This window comes from Odocoileus virginianus, chromosome 14, assembly GCF_023699985.2.
Source record: "Odocoileus virginianus isolate 20LAN1187 ecotype Illinois chromosome 14, Ovbor_1.2, whole genome shotgun sequence".
Taxonomy (NCBI): Eukaryota; Metazoa; Chordata; class Mammalia; order Artiodactyla; family Cervidae; genus Odocoileus; species Odocoileus virginianus.
Genome location: NC_069687.1, coordinates 42,280,851 through 42,299,377, shown reverse-complemented (window position 1 = coordinate 42,299,377; position 18,527 = coordinate 42,280,851). Strand labels below are relative to the sequence as shown.

General features: G+C 37.1%; 1 long non-coding RNA gene across 1 annotated transcript in view; it reads left to right on the top strand.

The window, feature by feature from the left end:
• The window catches only part of LOC110129169 (uncharacterized), a 271,914-nt gene that overhangs the window by 249,941 nt on the left and 3,446 nt on the right, over positions 1-18,527 (top strand). The window contains exon 11 of the long non-coding RNA XR_002311401.2: positions 2,123-2,225. This is a non-coding gene — a long non-coding RNA (uncharacterized lncRNA). The remainder of the gene's footprint in view (positions 1-2,122; positions 2,226-18,527) is intronic.

Here is an 18,527-nt window from a genome sequence, read left to right as displayed (position 1 = left end):
TTTTTTTTCTGCAATTGACTAGTGTGCTGAATCTTTGAAATGTGTTCATAAATATTAATTGATCTGTCACTTCATATATATGTACATATACACATATACATCATTTCCTCATTTGCAAATGTAAGTTTGTTCGTTCAAACTGTATTGCTTACAATGGTAACAGGAATGTACTTCTGTTGCTAACAATGTGTTCAGTGTTCCATCAGTATAATTTTCCATTGATTTTGTGGTGTAGGTCTTCTGTGAACTGCACTTGTTGAAGTATCATTAGTTGGTGAAAACAGGCCTCAATAAGCCAGAAATGCATGGGACAAGGTTCATGTTGTATGTTTTGTTGATATAGATTCACATTCATGAATGGAGTAAAGAATAAAATGGTGAAGATAAAATTAGAGAACTACTTTCCCAGTCAACTTCTGTCACTACACAAATTTTCTCACATTTCTATAAATTTCTTACCTCACTTTGTTACATATTCCAAAATTATGAACAAAATTATGACTTTTGTTCATTCAAACTGAATTTATTGAGTACCTAATATGTGTAAGACACTCTGCTAAGTGCTGCAAAGTACAAGATGACTATGACATGTGCCTCTGATGCCAGAAATTTAACTTTCAGTGGGAAAGGTCATGTTCTTCTTGGAGATGGTTAAAACGGTCAGTCTTTTATATATTAGTATAGGCTTCCCTGGTGGCTCAGGTGGTAAAGAATCTGCCTGCAATGCAGGAGACCTGAGTTCGATCCCTGGATTGGAAAGTTCCCCTGGAGAAGGGAAAGGCTACCCACTCCAGTATTCTGGCCTGGAGAATTCCATGGACAGTATTGCCTGGTGGGCTGCAGCCAATGGATCCCAAAGAGTCAGACGTAACTGAGCCAATAACACTTTCACTTCACTTTTTCATAGGTTAATTTCATAGTTGCTTCTCTTAAAATAGCTCAAAATGCTGTTGTTTATGGTTATTTATATGATCTATCTAAAGATGTTATATATATCTTTATATCTATGATGAGCGCCGAAAAATTGATGCTTTTGAACTATGGTGTTGGAGAAGACTCTTGAGAGTCCCTTGGACTGCAAGGAGATCCAACCAGTCCATCCTCAAGGAGATCCAACCAGTCCATCCTCAAGGAGATCAGTCCTGGGTGTTCATTGGAAGGACTGACGCTGAAGCTGAAACTCCAGTACTTTGGCCACATCATGCGAAGAGTTGACTCACTGGAAAAGACCCTGATGCTAGGAGGGATTGGGGGCAGGAGGAGAAGGGGCCGACAGAGGATGAGATGGCTGAATGGCACCACCGACTCGGTAGACATGAGTTTGAGTAAGTTCCGGGAGTTGGTGATGGACAGGGAGGCCTGGCGTGCTGCGATTCATAGGGTCGCAAAGAGTCGGACACGACTGAGCAACTGAACTGTACTGAACTGAACTGAAAGATATTATAAAGTGAAGTCGCTCAGTCGTTCCTGACTCTTGGCGACCGCAAGGACTGTAGCCTACCAGGCTTATCCGTCCCTGGGATTTTTCAGGCAAGAGTACCGAAGTGGGTTGCCATTTCCTTCTCCAGGGGATCTTCCCAACCCAGGGATGGACCCCGGGTCTCCAGCATTGCAGGCAGATGCTTTACCCTCTGAGCCACCAGGGAAGCCCCCAAAGATATTATAAAGATCTATATAATCTTTCCATTAAATGTTACTTCTCCCATTTAAGGGGCTATTTAACCAGAGATGTCAGTCTGTGCCATCACTTGACCCCTGTCTAAACAAGGCTGTTTTACCTGGAGTTCCACTCTCTAAGGTTAAACCTTTTATATGCTTCTATATACAAATGTGCACACTGCCTCCTGCCAAGATATTTTCTTCATCACTAATGGAAAAAGGAAGTATACTCAGTTTTGTTGCTAGTATAAGTAGAGGAATTCTTTTTTTTTTTTTTTTCCTATTTGGTAAACTACTATTATTGTTCCATTAATACTGTCCAGAATGCCTCATTGTTTTAGGGCACTAATTTTGAATTCTGTGAAGGTTAAAATTAGGATTATTAGAGAACTGATTGCAAATCACAGAATAACCTGTGATAAAGTAACTGATCAAAGTTTAATTTCTTTGCCTTTATCTCTAGTTTGGATATTATGTCAACTCCTTGAGGGAAAACTTATTTGAAACACTGAATATCTGCAGTTTGTTGAGAATAGAAAACTCCGGTACTTCATTGGGAAACCCAGGTACTGACTGGAGCCTCATATTAATGAGTTACACAGCTTGCTTTGATATGCCTGGTATACTATCTGACTTGTCTTTGGTAATAGCTCAAACTGAGCAACTAGTAACAGTAAGTAGTACTTTGATGCTTGTATATATGATAGTTACTTTAAACATTTAAGAAACTTCCATTGTTATTTTAAATAGTTGAAGTTGATGGATTACTATTCTATAACGGGTCAAGAGGGCATTAATTTCAACTATTATTTTTGAGAGGTTACTCAGTTCTAGGTATCCTGATGAGAGATTTACTGGTATTGTCTTTAATCTTCACAGTACTGCAAAAACAGTACTATATTAGTTTGTTTTACATGTTAGAAATATTAGGTTTGAATAATTTAAATATATCACCCAGTGTCACACTGTAAGTAACAAAACCAGCAAGTTGACTCAAAATATCTCTATCCAGAGCATAAATTTTAACTTTGGAATTTTGGGGAAAAATCATAAAATATACAGAAAAGTTATAAGGGAAATGCAAAAATATCTTTCACCTAGAATCTCAAGGTATTAAAATTTTGCCACATTTATACATATATCTATATATATCAGTAGTAGTTATTTACTCTGTATTTATGCATATTATATATATATTACTGGTGAACTATTTGAGAGCACTTTATATATTATGCTCCTTTACTCCCATATATTTCAATAGACGTCTCCTAAGAAAACACTTTCTTTTATGATCACTGTACAATTATCAATTCAGGAACTTCAGATACATTACATCTAATGTGTAGTCCAAATTACTACTTTTACCAGTTATCCATAAACATTTTTTTTCTGTTCTAGATTAATCCTTTAATCTGCAAGAAGATTTCAGGCTTTCTGTTTCTCTTATGAAAGTATAATTTTGGAGAACACAGAATAGTAGTTTGCACACTTTTGTTGTTGTTTAGTTGCTAAGTTGTGTCTGACTCTTCTTGAGAGCTTATGAATTGTAGCATGCCAGGCTCCATAGAGGATTTCCCAGGCAAGAATACTGGGGCAGGTTGCCATTTCCTTCTCCAGCGGAGCTTCCCCTATCCAGGGATTGAACCTGAGTCTCCCGCATTGGTAGATGGATTCTCCTATGACATTGTCATTTTGGAGAACACAGAATAGTATTTTGCATACTATTCCCCAGTTTAAGTTTACCTATTGTTTCCTTCTGACTCAATTCAAGTTATAGTATATGGTTTTAAGAGTACTGAATGCCTAACAACTGTGTGCTTCCCAGTGAAACACAGCAGGAGGCACTGGGGCTCAGTTTGTCTTGTTATGGCTGATGTTAATATTGATCACTTGGATGAAGTATCTGCCAGGTTTCTATACTATAAAGTTACTATGTTTTCCTTTGGAACTAATAAGTAATATGTACACAATAATACCATATAGACATGTTGTTCACCTTTGGACTTTGATACAATGGGTTCATTGATAATTCTTGCCTGAATTATTATTATTATATAATGGAAATTTGTTGTGGTCCACACAATCAAAGACTTTGGCATAGTTAATACAACAGAAGTAGATGTTTTTCTGTAACTCTCTTGCTTTTTCGATGATCTAACAGATGTTGGCAGTTTGATCCCTGGTTCCTCTGCCTTTTCTAAAACCAGCTTGAACATCTGGAAGTTCATGGTTCATGTACTGTTGAAGCCTGACTTGGAGAATTTTGAGCATTACTTTACTAGTGTGTGAGATGAGTGCAATTGTGCAGTAGTTTGAGCATTCTTTGGGATTGCCTTTTTTTGGGATTGGAATGAAAACTGACCTTTTTCCAGTCCTGTGGCCACTGCTGAGTTTTCCAAATTTGTTGGCATATTGAGTGAAGCACTTTCACAGCATCATCTTTTCAGATTTGAAATAGCTCAACTGGAATTCCATCACCTCCACTAGCTTTGTTTGTAGTGATGCTTCCTAAGGCCCACCTGACTTCATATTCTAGGATGTCTGGCTCTAGGTGAGTGATCATACCATCGTGATTATCTGGGTTGTAAAGATCTTTTTTGTACAGTTCTTCTGTGTATTCTTGCCATCTCTTCTTAATATCTTCTGCTTCTGTTAGGTCCATACCATTGCTGTCTGTTATTGTGCCCTTCTTTGCATGAAATGTTCCCTTGGTATCTCTAATTTTCTTGAAGAGATTTCTAGACTTTCCCAGTCTATTGTTTTCCTCTATTTCTTTGTATCGATCGCTGAGGAAGGCTTTCCAATTTATCCTTGCTATTCTTTGGAACTCTGCATTCAAATGGGTATATCTTTCCTTTTCTCCTTTGCCTTTTGCTTCTTTTCTATTCACAGTCATTTGTAAGGCCTCCTAAGACAACCATTTTGCCTTTTTGCATTTCTTTTCCTTGGGGATGGTCTTGATTCCTGCCTCCTATACAATGTCATGAACCTCCATCCGTAATTCTCAGGCACTCTGCCTATCAGATCTAATCCCTTGAATCTATTTGTCACTTCCAGTGTATAATTGTAAGGGATTTGATTTAGGTCATACCCAAATAGTCAAGTAGTTTTCCCTACTTTCTTTAATTTAAGTCTGAATTTGGCAATAAGTAGTTCATGGTCTGTGCCATAGTCAGCTCCCGGTCTTTTTTTTTTTTTACTGACTATATAGAACCTCTCCATCTTTGGCTGCAAAGAATATAATCAATCTGATTTTGGTATTGACCATCTGGTGATGTCCATGTGTAGAGTCTTCTCTCGTGTTGTTGGAAGAAGGTGTTTGCTATGACCAGTGTGTTCTCTTGGCAATGTCAAAGACTTTTATTTTTGTATTATTTTATTTTTATTTATTGACTATGCCAAGCCCTTTGACTGTGTGGACCACAACAAACTGTGGAAAATTCTTAAAGAGATGGGAATACCAGACCATCTGACCTGCCTTTTGAGAAATCTGTATGCAGGTCAGGAAGCAACAGTTAGAACTGGACATGTAACAACAGACTGGTTCCAAATAGGAAAAGGAGTACATCAAGGCTGTATATTGTCACCCTACTTATTTAACTTAAATACAGAGTACCTCATGAGGAATGCTGGGCTGGATGAAGCTTAAGCTGGAATCAAGATTGCAGGGAGAAATACCAATAACCTCAGATATGCAGATGACACCACCCTTATGGCAGAAAAATGAAGAAGAACTAAAGAGCCTCTTGATGAAATTGAAAGAGGAGAGTGAAAAAGTTGACTGAAAACCCAACATTCAGAAAACTAAGATCATCGCATCTGGTTCCATCACTTAATGTCAAATAGATGGGTAAACAGTGGAAACAGTGACAGACTTTATTTTGGGGGGCTCCAAAATCACTGCAAATGGTGACTGCAGCCATGAAATTAAAAGATGCTTGCCCCTTGGAAGATAAGTTATGACCAACCGAGACCAACCTAGCATATTAAAAAGCAGAAACATTCCTTTGCCAACAAAGGTCCGTCTAGTCAAAGCAGTGGCTTTTCCAGTAGTTGTGTATGGATGTGAGAGTTGGTCTATAAAGAAAGCTGAGCTCTGAAGAATTGATGCTTTTGAACTGTGATGTTGGAGAAGACTCTTCAGAGTCCCTTGGACAGCGAGGAGATCCAACCAGTCCATCCTAAAGGAGATCAGTCCTGAATATTTATTAGAAGGACTGATGCTGAAGCTGAAACACCAATGCTTTGGCCACCTGATGCAAAGGACTGACTCATTGGAAAAGACCCTGATGCTGGGAAAGATTGAAGGTGGGAGGAGAAGGGGACGCCAGAGGATGAGATGGTTGGATGGCATCACTGACTCAATGGACATGAGTTTGAGTAAACAACTCTGGGAGCTGGCGATGGACAGGGAGGCCTGGTGTCCTGCAGTCCATGGCGTTGCAGAGAATCGGACACGCCTGAGTGACTGAACTGAACTGAATGGGAAATTTTAAAAATCTATTGTATTTGTTTCCTGGGACTGTGGTAACAAAATTCCACAGGCTTGGTGGTTAAAGCAACAAATCTGTTTTCTCACAGTTCTGGAGGTAGATTTGTTTTTCTTAAGGTCTCAATCCTTGATTTGCAGATGGCCACCTTCCCACCATATCCATATCACCACATGTTTATCCCTCTGTCTGGGTTGTCTGTATCCTAATCTCTTCTTATAAAGACACCAGTTCTATTTGATTAAAGCCCAATGCAAAGACCCATTGAAACTTAATTGCCTCTTTAAAGACTCTATCTCAAAATAGAGTGTCATTCTGGGATACTGGGTTTTCCGGATATAACATATGAATTTGGGAAGGACACAATTGAGCCCAAAACACGTATCATTTATTCCATATTTGTTAGGTAGCAGTGTACTGTAACAAAGGGCTTTTTTCATTTCCCCATTTACATATATATATATTTGTATATACAGTGTTATGCATACACACACACACACACACACACAGAGGTATATTCTCCCAGTGTAAACTTGTGGATTCTTTTACAATTAGTATATTGTAATTCATTTTGTCATTTTCATGTTCTAGTTGTTCCAGATTTGGCCTCTAGGAAAACTTTCGAGTGGACTCTACTGTCATTTTTATAAGACCCTCTAATTTCTTGAGCTCTTTTTTACCTTCTGGAACAAAATTATATTCTGGACACATCTCAGACTTTCTCTTCCCTAGCCATAGAATCAGCCCCTTCTCCAAGGAGTCCTGATTTCTTTTAGTGGGTAATTGCATTTAGGAATCCAGATCTGGCCCAGAACATATATTCTTAAGCAATATAAAAACAGTGTCAAAACACACAAAATAGGATTAGTGCAAATATAATTAAAAATGATTAGATAAATACATATTATAATAAGGCCATAGTTGTTGAAACACAGGATCCAAGTGGGAAAAAGATAACAGAAGTCTATTATGTTAAAAAAAATAAAGGACTAAAAAATAAATGTCACTAGGATAATGGGGATTTGTACAATATAGTCTTTTAAATGCAAACCTCAAGAAGTACAAAGTAACTTGAAATATTCACCCTATGTATTTGGAAAGGAAAGCTGAATAGTACACTTTCCCTAATTGCTCCCCTTTGCGGGCCTCTGAGTCTCCATATAGATTTCTAATCTGCTTTCTTGGTAAATCAAGTTATAAAAGACCTTTAGAGTAATGCTCAACAATCAGGACTAAAATGAGAGAATAAATTCAAATACCACTAGACGAATAGGGAATATTGCTGACATAAGTTGTTAATAATGAAAATACTGACCAGCAAAGAAACTCACTGATGTAGGATCTGTCTGAAAGCATATTGATTCTTGAGTACATTAATCCCTTATAGAGAAGAATTAATGTCAAGGAGTGAGTCATGGGCCAAAATATAAGATACTTTCAAATGTGTTTTCAGAGCTTAGAGTGTGCTCATCTGTGGCAACCCCTGGCTGTTAAACAATTCAGATGCTTTCTATAACCTGATCCTATGATGCATCAGGGAAAAGAAAACACTTTCCAAAGAAACTTTGTTGCTCTTCACCATTTCAAGGCAGCAGGATACCAATTAGTACTCTGGGAAGGAGTAATTTATCATTTTCTATCAGGATACCTTAAAAGAGAAACACATGTGCCGAGATTATAATAGCTCTTATTGTAGCAGGCACTGTCCATTTATATTGTTATCTTGAATGCATTGTTGCATTGAACAACCACCAAATTAAACAGCTATTATTATTTCTGTTTTGTAGTTGTGAAAAATTAGCTTCAGAGTGTTAAATAATTTTATGAATGCCATACATCTTTAAAGATACAGATCAGTGATTCAAACTCAAAAGCTTGCACTTCACTACTCTGAGTTACAATCCTTTATAACATCTGGTTATTTATCAATCATATAAAAAAAATCAAAACAAACACTATTCTAGGAAGTTCAATTTGGTTGGTCACTTGGGTGGGCTTCCCTGGTGGCTCAGAATGTAAAGAATCTGTCTGCAGAGCAGGACACAGGGGTTGGATCCCTGGATTGGATCCCTGGGTTGGGAAGATTCCCTGCAGAAGGGGAGGGCAACCCATTCCAGTATTCTTGCCTGGAGAATTCCATGGACAGAGAGGAGCCTGGCAGGCTACAATCCCCGGGGTGGCAAAGAGTCAGACACAACTGAGAGACTAACGCTTTCACTTTCACCTTCATTTGGTATGAAAGTACTATAACATAACTTGATAGAAGATTCTGAAAGGTGGAAAGAAGCAAGCAGATTGGCTAAGGATCTTAAAATGTGAGTGATGAAACAACAGTGACTTCGGTGGGCATCTTTTCCCTATATTCCCCTAAATGTCGAGTTTTTATACTGGGTGCTGGAGAAATTGAAAACCCAGAAATGCCAAGAGTAGGGAAAACAATTGAGAACAGTTCTGATCTCCCTAGTAAAAGGGTTGGGAAAGGGGCAACCTGGCAAGATAGAAAACTTTTAGATAATAACCAGTCTAATTTAGCTAAACACCACAGAAACCAAGGGAGTGCTACTCCCACCTCCAACAACAACGGCCACTTGGTGAACCTAGACTTCCACTTTTGCCAATCTGTAGTGAAATACCCCAAACCCTCCATGAGGTGCTGTCAGAAGAGACCAAGCAGGGAGCTGGACTTCCACCTTAGCCAGATGGGAAGGTCTATGGTGTCAATGAAGAGCGGGGGAGTAGCTTGAGCTTTTACCTCAACCAGTAATAATGAAGCATTATTCAGACTTCCTGGTGGGGTGATATCAGAGCAGTCCCAGTGAAGAGTCAGGACTTTCACTACAATCCAGCAATAAGGAGGCCACACTCCTGTGGGTCATTGAAGGCAATTCATAGAGCAGTAATGAGACACTCCTGCCCCTCTCAGACAAGGTAGTATCAATGGAATGATAGTAGGAACTTCCCATCTCAGCAGATACTAACAAAGCAGTATACCATTCCCCCAACAGGAACGTTGTCAAAGGCATCTGCTCTAACAGGGTACTGATATGAGATTCAGAGCTTCATATACCAAAATGCCCAGATTTCAATGGAAAATTACTTGTCCTGTTAACAACCAGAAAAATTTCAACTAGAATGTGAAAAGACAATCAACAGATGCCAAAATTGAAATGAGGTAGATATTATAATTATCTGACAAGGAGAATGCTTTATAAACATGTTTGAAACAAATGAAAAATTTTGAAGTCTCAGCTAAATATTAATAAATATATCTAAAGAAGAAACAAATGAAAATTTTAGAACTGAAAAATGAAATAACCAAAAGAATCATAATAATAATTGGTGGGCCCAACATCATAATTCTGAGGGCACAGAAAAGAGTCAATGAACCTCAAGATAGAACAATAGAACTTCATGTGAACAACAGATGGGAAATAGACTGGAAAGAAATTAAATAGAGCCTCAGGATCCTGTGAAGCTCTAAGCAAAGATCACATTCACGTTTGGAGTCCTGGAAAGAGAAGAGAGGGAATGAAAAAGTACTCAAAAAAAAAAAAAAAGACTGAAAACTTCCTCAAATTGCAAGCAATAGAAACCTAAAGGTTCAAGAAGTGGTCGAACCTCTAGCAAAATAAACTCATATAAATCCATGCCAAGACACAGCATAGTCAAACAAGGAAAAAAGCTTGAAACCTTTTTTTTTTTTTTCCCTATAGGGGAAAATCAATTTGAGTGACTGGATTTCTCATCAGAAACGAGGCTCAGAAGGAAGTGGCACAACATTCAATACTATTATAAAAGAAGAGTCAAACTGGAAATCAGTATCTAATGAAAATATACTTAAATGAAGGGGAAATCAAGACATTCTAAGATTAAGGAAAACTAATAAGAGAATTTATTGCTACCCTAAACACTGACTAAAGGGAGGAATCTTGAAAAATTATAAAGTGAGAAAGAAAGATGGTAAGAACAAAAACATGAGTAAATACAATAGACTTTCTTTTATCCCTTTAATTTTCTAGATTATGTTGAAGCAAAATTATAGCAGAGTGATATGTTTCTCTATAAGAAGGAATATTTAAGACAATTACATTATAAATAAGAGAGCGTAAAGGGAAGTAAAGGGAGTTAAGGCTTCTTGAGATCATAAAATGTTGGCACAAGTAGACTGTGTTAGGTATATATAATACCATACCTAGCACAACTGCTTGAAAAAGTATCTGAAAAAATACATGCAGAAACACTATAGAAAATTGAGGTGAAATACAAAGAAATGCTCAAATAGCCCACAGAAAGGCAGTAAAAAGAAAATAAATGAAAAAAAAAGAAAAGAAACAGCACACTTACACTTTAACAAATCAATACATTAATTGTACATGTTCTAAATATACCAATTTAAAATCAGACATTGGTAAAGTGAATTAAAAACAGGCCTAAACAAAACAGGATGCAACTATATGCTTTCTACAAGAAATTTCAAATACAGGTTGAAAATCCTTATGGACTTATCTTTTCAGAAATATATAACTACTGTTATATTATCTTTTAGTAAGAAAAGAAATAAAGTATGATAAACATAGTAAAAATGTTCCCATTGCAAAATATAATTAAGTAGTCTGTGTGAATAAAGGGTGAAAAAATAAAAAATATTAAATACTGTATATTGACTGAAAAGAAATAACTTCAACAGGGACATGAAATTTACTCAATATCAGTAAAGAAAATTCAGGGATGCAGTGGTGGTAGGGGGTTTCTTTTTGTAAAATATACCTGCATCTAGTATACAAAGGAAATCTAGCAGAAAGAACAGTTGAAATTGTGGTAGTCTTTGAATGAAGGGAGAATAAGGATTTTTGCAAAGAAATAATTCTCTCTTAATTATACAATACTCTATCTCATACTGAAAGAAATGCTCAACTTTGTTGGTCTAGTTTGGTTTCTAGAAATAAGTCCAATATGAGAAAATATTGTTAGCATTTAGAGCTTACAAAATTAGGCAGTAGGTCTACCAACAAATAGTGATGTTTACAGTATCAAAAATATTTTTAAAAGTTTGGGGTACCTAGAACACACTGTTGCTACTATTTTCCAATTCAGGGAATCTGAAATTGCTCTTCATAGTGACTTTGCCATCCTAACTTACATAGGTAGGTATAATCTCAGGGTAACAATCCCCAGCATTTATATGCATTCTAATACTGATGAAGAGAAAATGTTATCCTTACATAAATCAGTTATATAACAATCTGTTCTATCCCTAGGATAGTTAAGATTTACATCTGCCTATTTCACTGTGGTCAAATGGAAAAAGCAGTAAGTCCCTATAACAACTAATTGGATACTCAAAAACCTTGTTGAACCATTCTTTGGAAGCAGAGGTTTTAAAGATTTGGGTACTTTTTAAAAGCCTTAGATATCAACATTTTTAGGAATAAAATACAAAAGTACACAAAATGATTGCATTTTCTTTTACCTAAATGTTTTAAAGTGTATATCACTGAGCTAAGTAAAAAGGACAATTTAATGATATAAATTCATATTCAATCTATATATTAACAGTAGGGCTATTCTTTAAATAGGAATAAAAAAGAAATAAGTACCTTTTAATGTGTTTAATGTGTTGCTTGCTGGTCTTTTTCTACATTAAAAATATAAATACAAGTTGCAAATGAAATAAGTACCTTTTAAAATAATGTATTGTGGGAGGATTTCATTTCCCATTTCTCTGGGATTTTTCTCCTTTGTTTTTGTTGTGAATTTTTTTCCTGCCTGTACAAATTGTATCATTTTAATACTTTATTGTCCCTTTACAGTATACTTCTTTATTATATTCTTTATATATATTATATATATATACTTTTAGATATCCTCAGTTTAGATTTATATTTTACTGTTTTCATTATATTTCTTTATTTTTAGTATTGTTTTTCCTTGCCAAGAGTTAGAACTCGGCTATTGTTTTAAATATTAGGTCTTCATTCTTCTATAAATATAAAATAATGAAGTTTACTACATGAGAGGCTAACTGGCTATCTTAGGAAGAAAGCAACCCATTTATGGTCACACATAGCTGCTAGATGAAACATTACTAATATCTAGCATAATGTTTTTTGTTGGCCCAAACTTACTAAGTTGTCATGGCTTGGTTTTGTGAAAGTGACAGTTACATACTGACTTATTTGTAAGATCTGTTGTGTGGCTCTTCTGAAACTTGGCAAAGACTGTCAAATTTTGCTGAATTTAAACCCTCACTAAACACATCACCACTTTCGTTTTTCTAGAGACAAAAAGATTTCTGAAAACTTACTTGCAGCCTTGTGAAATTGTAAGAATAAATACCTCTCAGAATAGAATGAATTTTTCGACTTTCAAAAATTTGACAATTGTCACATCTGGTTGAGAATTTTACAGAGTATTTGTTGGAGATAAGGTCCATAGTTTGCAGTTGGTTATATAGCTTTTCCATGCACGCTAAGTCACTTAGTGTCTGACTCTTTGTGACCCTATGGACTCCTGTGCCAGGCTCCTCTGTCCATGGGATTTTTCCAGGCAAGAATACTGGAGTGGGTTGCCATACCCTCCTCCAGGGGATCTTCCGGACCCAGGGATTGAAACGGCATCTTTTAGGTCTCCTGGATTGATAGGCAGGTTCTTCACCACTAGCACCAACTGGGAAAACCAATATAGCTTTTAAATTTCTTCTGTTTGTTCCCTTTCCTTCTGTCCTGCTTCCTTTTCCCTTTCCCCAACCCTTGTCTCTTCTGTGCAGTTTATTTGTTGAAGAAACTGAATTGTTGGCCATAAGGAGTTTCCTAGAGTCTGAATTTTGCTGACTCCACCCAGCTATATTGTTTAACATGTTCTGTTCAACATGCTCCATAACTGTAAATTGGTAGCGAGTGCTTGGTCAGATTCAGGTTTGAGTTTTTAAGAGGTAAAAGTCTTCATTGGTGGTGTTGTGGATTTTATCAGAACCACAATAACTAGATATTTCTCATTTTGTGATGCTAGCAGCCATTGGGAATCATTACATGCCTTACTCTCCTCCCCCCACCCTGCACATTTTCATTAAAGGCTATATAGTAATTCTATAATTTCTTTTTTATTTATTAGCTGGAATTTTTTTTTTAAGAAGATCTTTCTCATTAACTGTTTCATTACCCATTGGCATGATATTTATGGAAAAGGAAGGATAAGTGCTAACTTTTGTCTCACAGTTACAAAAATTAAACTATAACTGATTTCAAATCTAGTGGATTCTTTTTAAATTGAGCAAAAGGAAATAGTGAGTATGATTCTCCTTTTCCCTCCAAAAAAATAAAGTTTTTATTAAATCTCAAAAGCAGACCTCAAAAGGTGAAACCAAGTGTATTTTAGAACCCTCTAAAAGAAAAAAATCTTATTTTCTTTCTCAATTATACTGTCCTAGAAGCTTCTGCTCTCTGAGTGTGGGTATAAAGTCTTTGACTCAAAGTTTCTTTGAGTCTTGGTGTAAAGCAACCCTGTGGTGTCTACACCATATGGTTATCAAACTTCACATGGAGGACAATAAGGAATAATGTTCCCTTTGCTAAGATTGATCATGTTGCATTTTTAAAATTTAGTTAAAATAATTTTTTTAGTTTAAAAGTGGTATGTTAATATCCTCAGGGCTTTTTGTTAGATAGTAGTGTTGTTTAAGTCTTAGATAAATGATATCACTTCTCTACCTGGAATAAGCCATAAATCTTACATCTTTGAAGCTGCATAAATATAATCGATCATTCGTAATTGCAGCTATTGTGAGATGTGTAAAACAAGTGCAGTGGGAAGAAAACTTACAAGTGCTTACAAGTCAGTCTCAGCTTGTGTATGGGTTTTAGAGAAGCAATAATTAAATATTAAGAAATAAAAATATATCTGCCAAATGAGTTTTGCATTGCTTATGTGGAGATTTTTCAAATTGCCACCTCAGAATACTTCACATAATTTCAAGTATAATTGTATTTTCTATTTTATGATTAATGAAAACTGCAACAAGTCCATTTTCAGAAGCTCAGGAATTTGAAAATGTAGAGTTATTTATCTTTTTTATTGTTAGAGACTGGAGTTGAGTATGTGAAATTGGGATACAGTGTACAAAGTCTTATAAAGTTTTTTTTTATGTAAGCTTTATAAAGAATTTGTGTTCTAGCAACTATAACTTCAAAAAAATGTGCGGTGTTCAAAAGCATGCACTGTTATTTGGGTGTAAAAACTACTTACATTCACGTGTGTGTACAAATACACAAAAGTCACCATAAAAAAAGAAGGAATACATATCCACTCTTCCCTTTAGCAGCAAGTCAACAGAATTTTTAGCTTAGTCTCTAAGGATTTCTTTCTATTACAAATATGAAAGGGGAATGTTAAAAAAAAAGTCTAAAATTTAATAATGATAAAAAAAGCTACCCAAGACTGCATTCTGCTTGATGGCTCCAGAGAGTAGAAAGAGATTATGTTAAAGCATAAATGGAGCTTTAACATTTTTAAATCCAGAAGGTCTAATCTAATCTAATCCTTTTCAATCCAATTTTTTTAAATGCATCCTAGACATCAGATTAAAGCATGTGCTTTGCTTTCTAGGCCATTTTAAACAGACTCAGCATCTGTGCTTCTGACCCTCCATGTAGCAGTTTTTTTAAAAAAAGAGTGATTTAGAAGAAATAAAAATAGAATAAACCATGTGTGTGTTCCTATGTCTAAATGCATGGATACATGTGTGTCTATACTTTATATATGTATAATTTTGCTAAGACTGATTAAAGAATGGTGACTGTATATTTTTAAGTGAATGGAAATGGAGAATCTGATTAGAAGGCTGTCAGTAAAGATGATGTTTGGAGTGTGATTCCTCAGCTCTGCTTCACGGCCACACGCAGTGCCAGTTGCTGCTTCGGTTTGTCTCATGTCTACTTTGCACTAACACTAACAGCCTACACGTAGCTTATCAAAGCTGGCTCCACTTCCAGCTATTTCCAGTTTGCTTGAATTATCCTTTATGTGAAAGCTGCTGCTGGGTTAATTACCTTTAATTAGTTTTCTTGCAACCCTCCCAGCCAACACAGGCCGAAGACCTCAGAGGCCCTCTCACCAGGCCTCCATCTACCCTGCAACTGGCCTTTAAAAACACAGCATATCCCTCTTGCCTTGTTTCTTTCCATGTCTGTTGCAGGGGGAAAAAACGCATGAAATCTTGGCCACGTGGCAGTCTTTAGATTTGTCCTAAAATCTTTTTGTCCTCGATTTGGAATTAAGGTATATTCCTTGGATAGATAAACTTCCAAGAGTCTCTGTCATCCTTTCTTGGGTTGCCACTTATTTCTAAATTTAGCTCCATTGTTTTTAGTGATTTAGCATCAAAATAATTTACTTAGTTGGGGTTTTCATTTCTTAACTGTTACTTCCTTTTGTAGCAGATTGGAAAACCACTACTTTTAAGGATGTATTTACTAAAACTCCGATTCTTAAAGAGGAATCTTTAAAAAATTTTTTTTTATTTTATTTATTTTTGGCTGTGCTGGGTCTTTGTTGCCGCACGCAGGCTTTCTCTAGCTGCAGAGAGCAGGGGCTACTCTCTAGGTGCGGTGCATGGGTTTCTCACTGAGGTGGCTCCTGTTGCAGAGCGTAGGTTCTAGGCACATGGGCTTCGATAGTTGTAGCTCCCAGGCTGGAGAGCACAGGCTTATTAGTTGTGACATAGGGGCTTAGCTGCCCTACAGAATGTGGGGTCTTCTAGGACCAGGATTGAACTGGTGTCCCCTGCATTGCAGGACAGATTCTTAACCACTGGACCACCAGGGAACCCCAAGAGTAATCTTTAAGGAGATTCCTCTGGCTAAAGATTTGAAATGTATACAGAAGATTTTTGGACAGTCTGTCCATAGCCATTCACTGGTTTCTGCAAACGTGCAAATCTCCTAATTCAAAGCATGAGTCTAGACCTGCAGTTCAGGGCTTTCACAGTGTTTTGTTCATTCTGCTAATACTTACTTCAGATTATATTGTGCTCAGTTTGATACATGTTGATTTTTTTTCAAAAACTTTCTATTGAGGAAGCAACAGATCAACAGCTATGGCAATACCCAGGATTGTGATAGTAAAGAGGATTCTCAGGCCTCACCTCAGATTACTGAATGAGGAAACATAACAAACTCTCCAGATGAATTATTTCACATTAAAGGTTAATTGCTGTTGCTGCTGCAATGCTGTCACTTCAGTTGTGTCTGACTCTGTGCGACCCCATAGACGGCAGCCCACCAGGCTCCCCTGTCCCTGGGATTCTCCAGGCTAGAACACTGGAGTGGGTTGCCATTTTCTTCTCCAATGCATGAAAGTGAAAAGTGAAAGTGAAGTCGCTCAGTTGTGTCCGACTCTGTGTGACCCCATGGACTGCAGGCGACCAGACTACTCTGTCCATGGGATCCTCTAGGCAAGAATCTGGAGTGGGTTGCCATTTCCTTCTCTGAAAGGTTAATTGAGTGTTTTAAAATACTGTCACCTTTTTGAAGACAGCCCACAAAATACTCTTGATAAGTATTAACTGAGTTGCCTGTTAGTACCCAAGCCACACATCTTCTGTAAAGTCATAAATCACTTTCTGGACTTAAAAATAATAAAGTATTTGCTGATATATGTGTATATGTATACACACATATAAAACTGGAAATAGAATTTATGGAAAAATGTAGCAAAATGCTCAATTTGTCAATAATATGCAAAGTATACTATTAATAAATAAAAGAAATAAAATGTACTGATTAGAATGCTACAGAGTTTCAACTAATTTCCTACTTTGCTTGTTTATGCTCATCTATTGAATGTACAGTTAGAACTGGACATGGAACAACAGACTGGTTTCCAGATAGGAAAAGGAGTACGTCAAGGCTGTATATTGTCACCCTGCTTATTTAACTTATATGAAGAGGACATCATGAGAAATGCTGGGCTGGAAGAAGCACAAGCTGGAATCAAGATTGCCGGGAGAAATATCAATAACCTCAGATATGCAGATGACACCACCCTTATGGCGGAAAGTGAAGATGAACTAAAAAGCCTCTTGATGAAAATGAAAGAGGAGAATGAAAAGGTTGGCTTAAAGCTCAACATTCAGAAAACTAAGTCCCATCACTTCATGGGAAATAGATGGGGAGACAGTGGAAACAGTGTCAGACTTTACTTTTGGGGGCTCCAAAATCACTGCAGATGGTGATTGCAGCCATGAAATTAAAAGACGCTTGCTCCTTGAAAGGAAAGTTATGACCAACCTAGACAGCATATTAAAAAGCAGAGACATTACTTTAACAACAAAGGTCCATCTAGTCAGGGCTATAGTTTTTCCAGTGGTCATGTATGGATGTGAGAGTTGGACTATAAAGAAACCTGAGTGCCAAAGAATTGATGCTTTTGAACTATGGTGTTGGAGAAGACTCTTGAGAGTCCCTTGGACTGCAAGGAGATCCAACCAGTCCATCCTAAAGGAGATAAATCCTGGGTGTTCATTGGAAGGACTGATGCTGAAGCTGAAACTCCAATACTTTGGCCACCTCATGCGAAGAGTTGACTCATTGGAAAAGACCCTGATGCTGGGAGGGATTGGGCGCAAGAGGAGGAGGGGACGACAGAGGATGAAATGGCTGGATGGCATCACCGACTCGATGGACATGGCTTTGAGTAAACTCCGGGAGTTGATGATGGACAGGGAGGCCTGGCATGCTGCGATTCATGGGGTCACAAAGAGTCGGACACGACTGAGCAACTGAACTGAACTGAACTGATGGAATGTACTTCTGAGTCTATACCTTAGAATGACATAGAAAGTAATCAATGTGACAGAATTGTTAGGTTAATAAAGGAACTCCAATTAGAGGGTTGATTTGTCAAATCACTCTCTTGATTCCTTTCCCACAGGTGTGTATAGATGCTGTAGTCGCTGTGTTGTGTCCAACTCCGCAATCTCATACACTATAGTCCGCCAGGCTCCTCTGTCCATGGAATTTTCCAGGCAGGAATACTGGAGTGGATAGCCATTCCCTTCTCCAGGGGATCTTCCTGACCTAAGGATCTAACCCAGGTCTCCCTCACTGCAGGCAGATTCTTTACTATCTGAGCCACCAGGGAAGCCCCCAGGTATTGTCTCCCAGAATATGTAATCTTAAACCTTCAAAATGTTTTTGGCTCTTTTTGAAAAGATTTAAAATCCAGAAGTTTGTCATTTTTATTAAAATGGTTCCAACATTTCCTTTTTTAAACATTTATTCCTAATACACTCTCAGCACATACATTATGCCAACATAGACAAGTGAGCCCCATATCTACCTCCACCTAAATAAATGGCAAACTATTTCCAAATCACAGCTATTT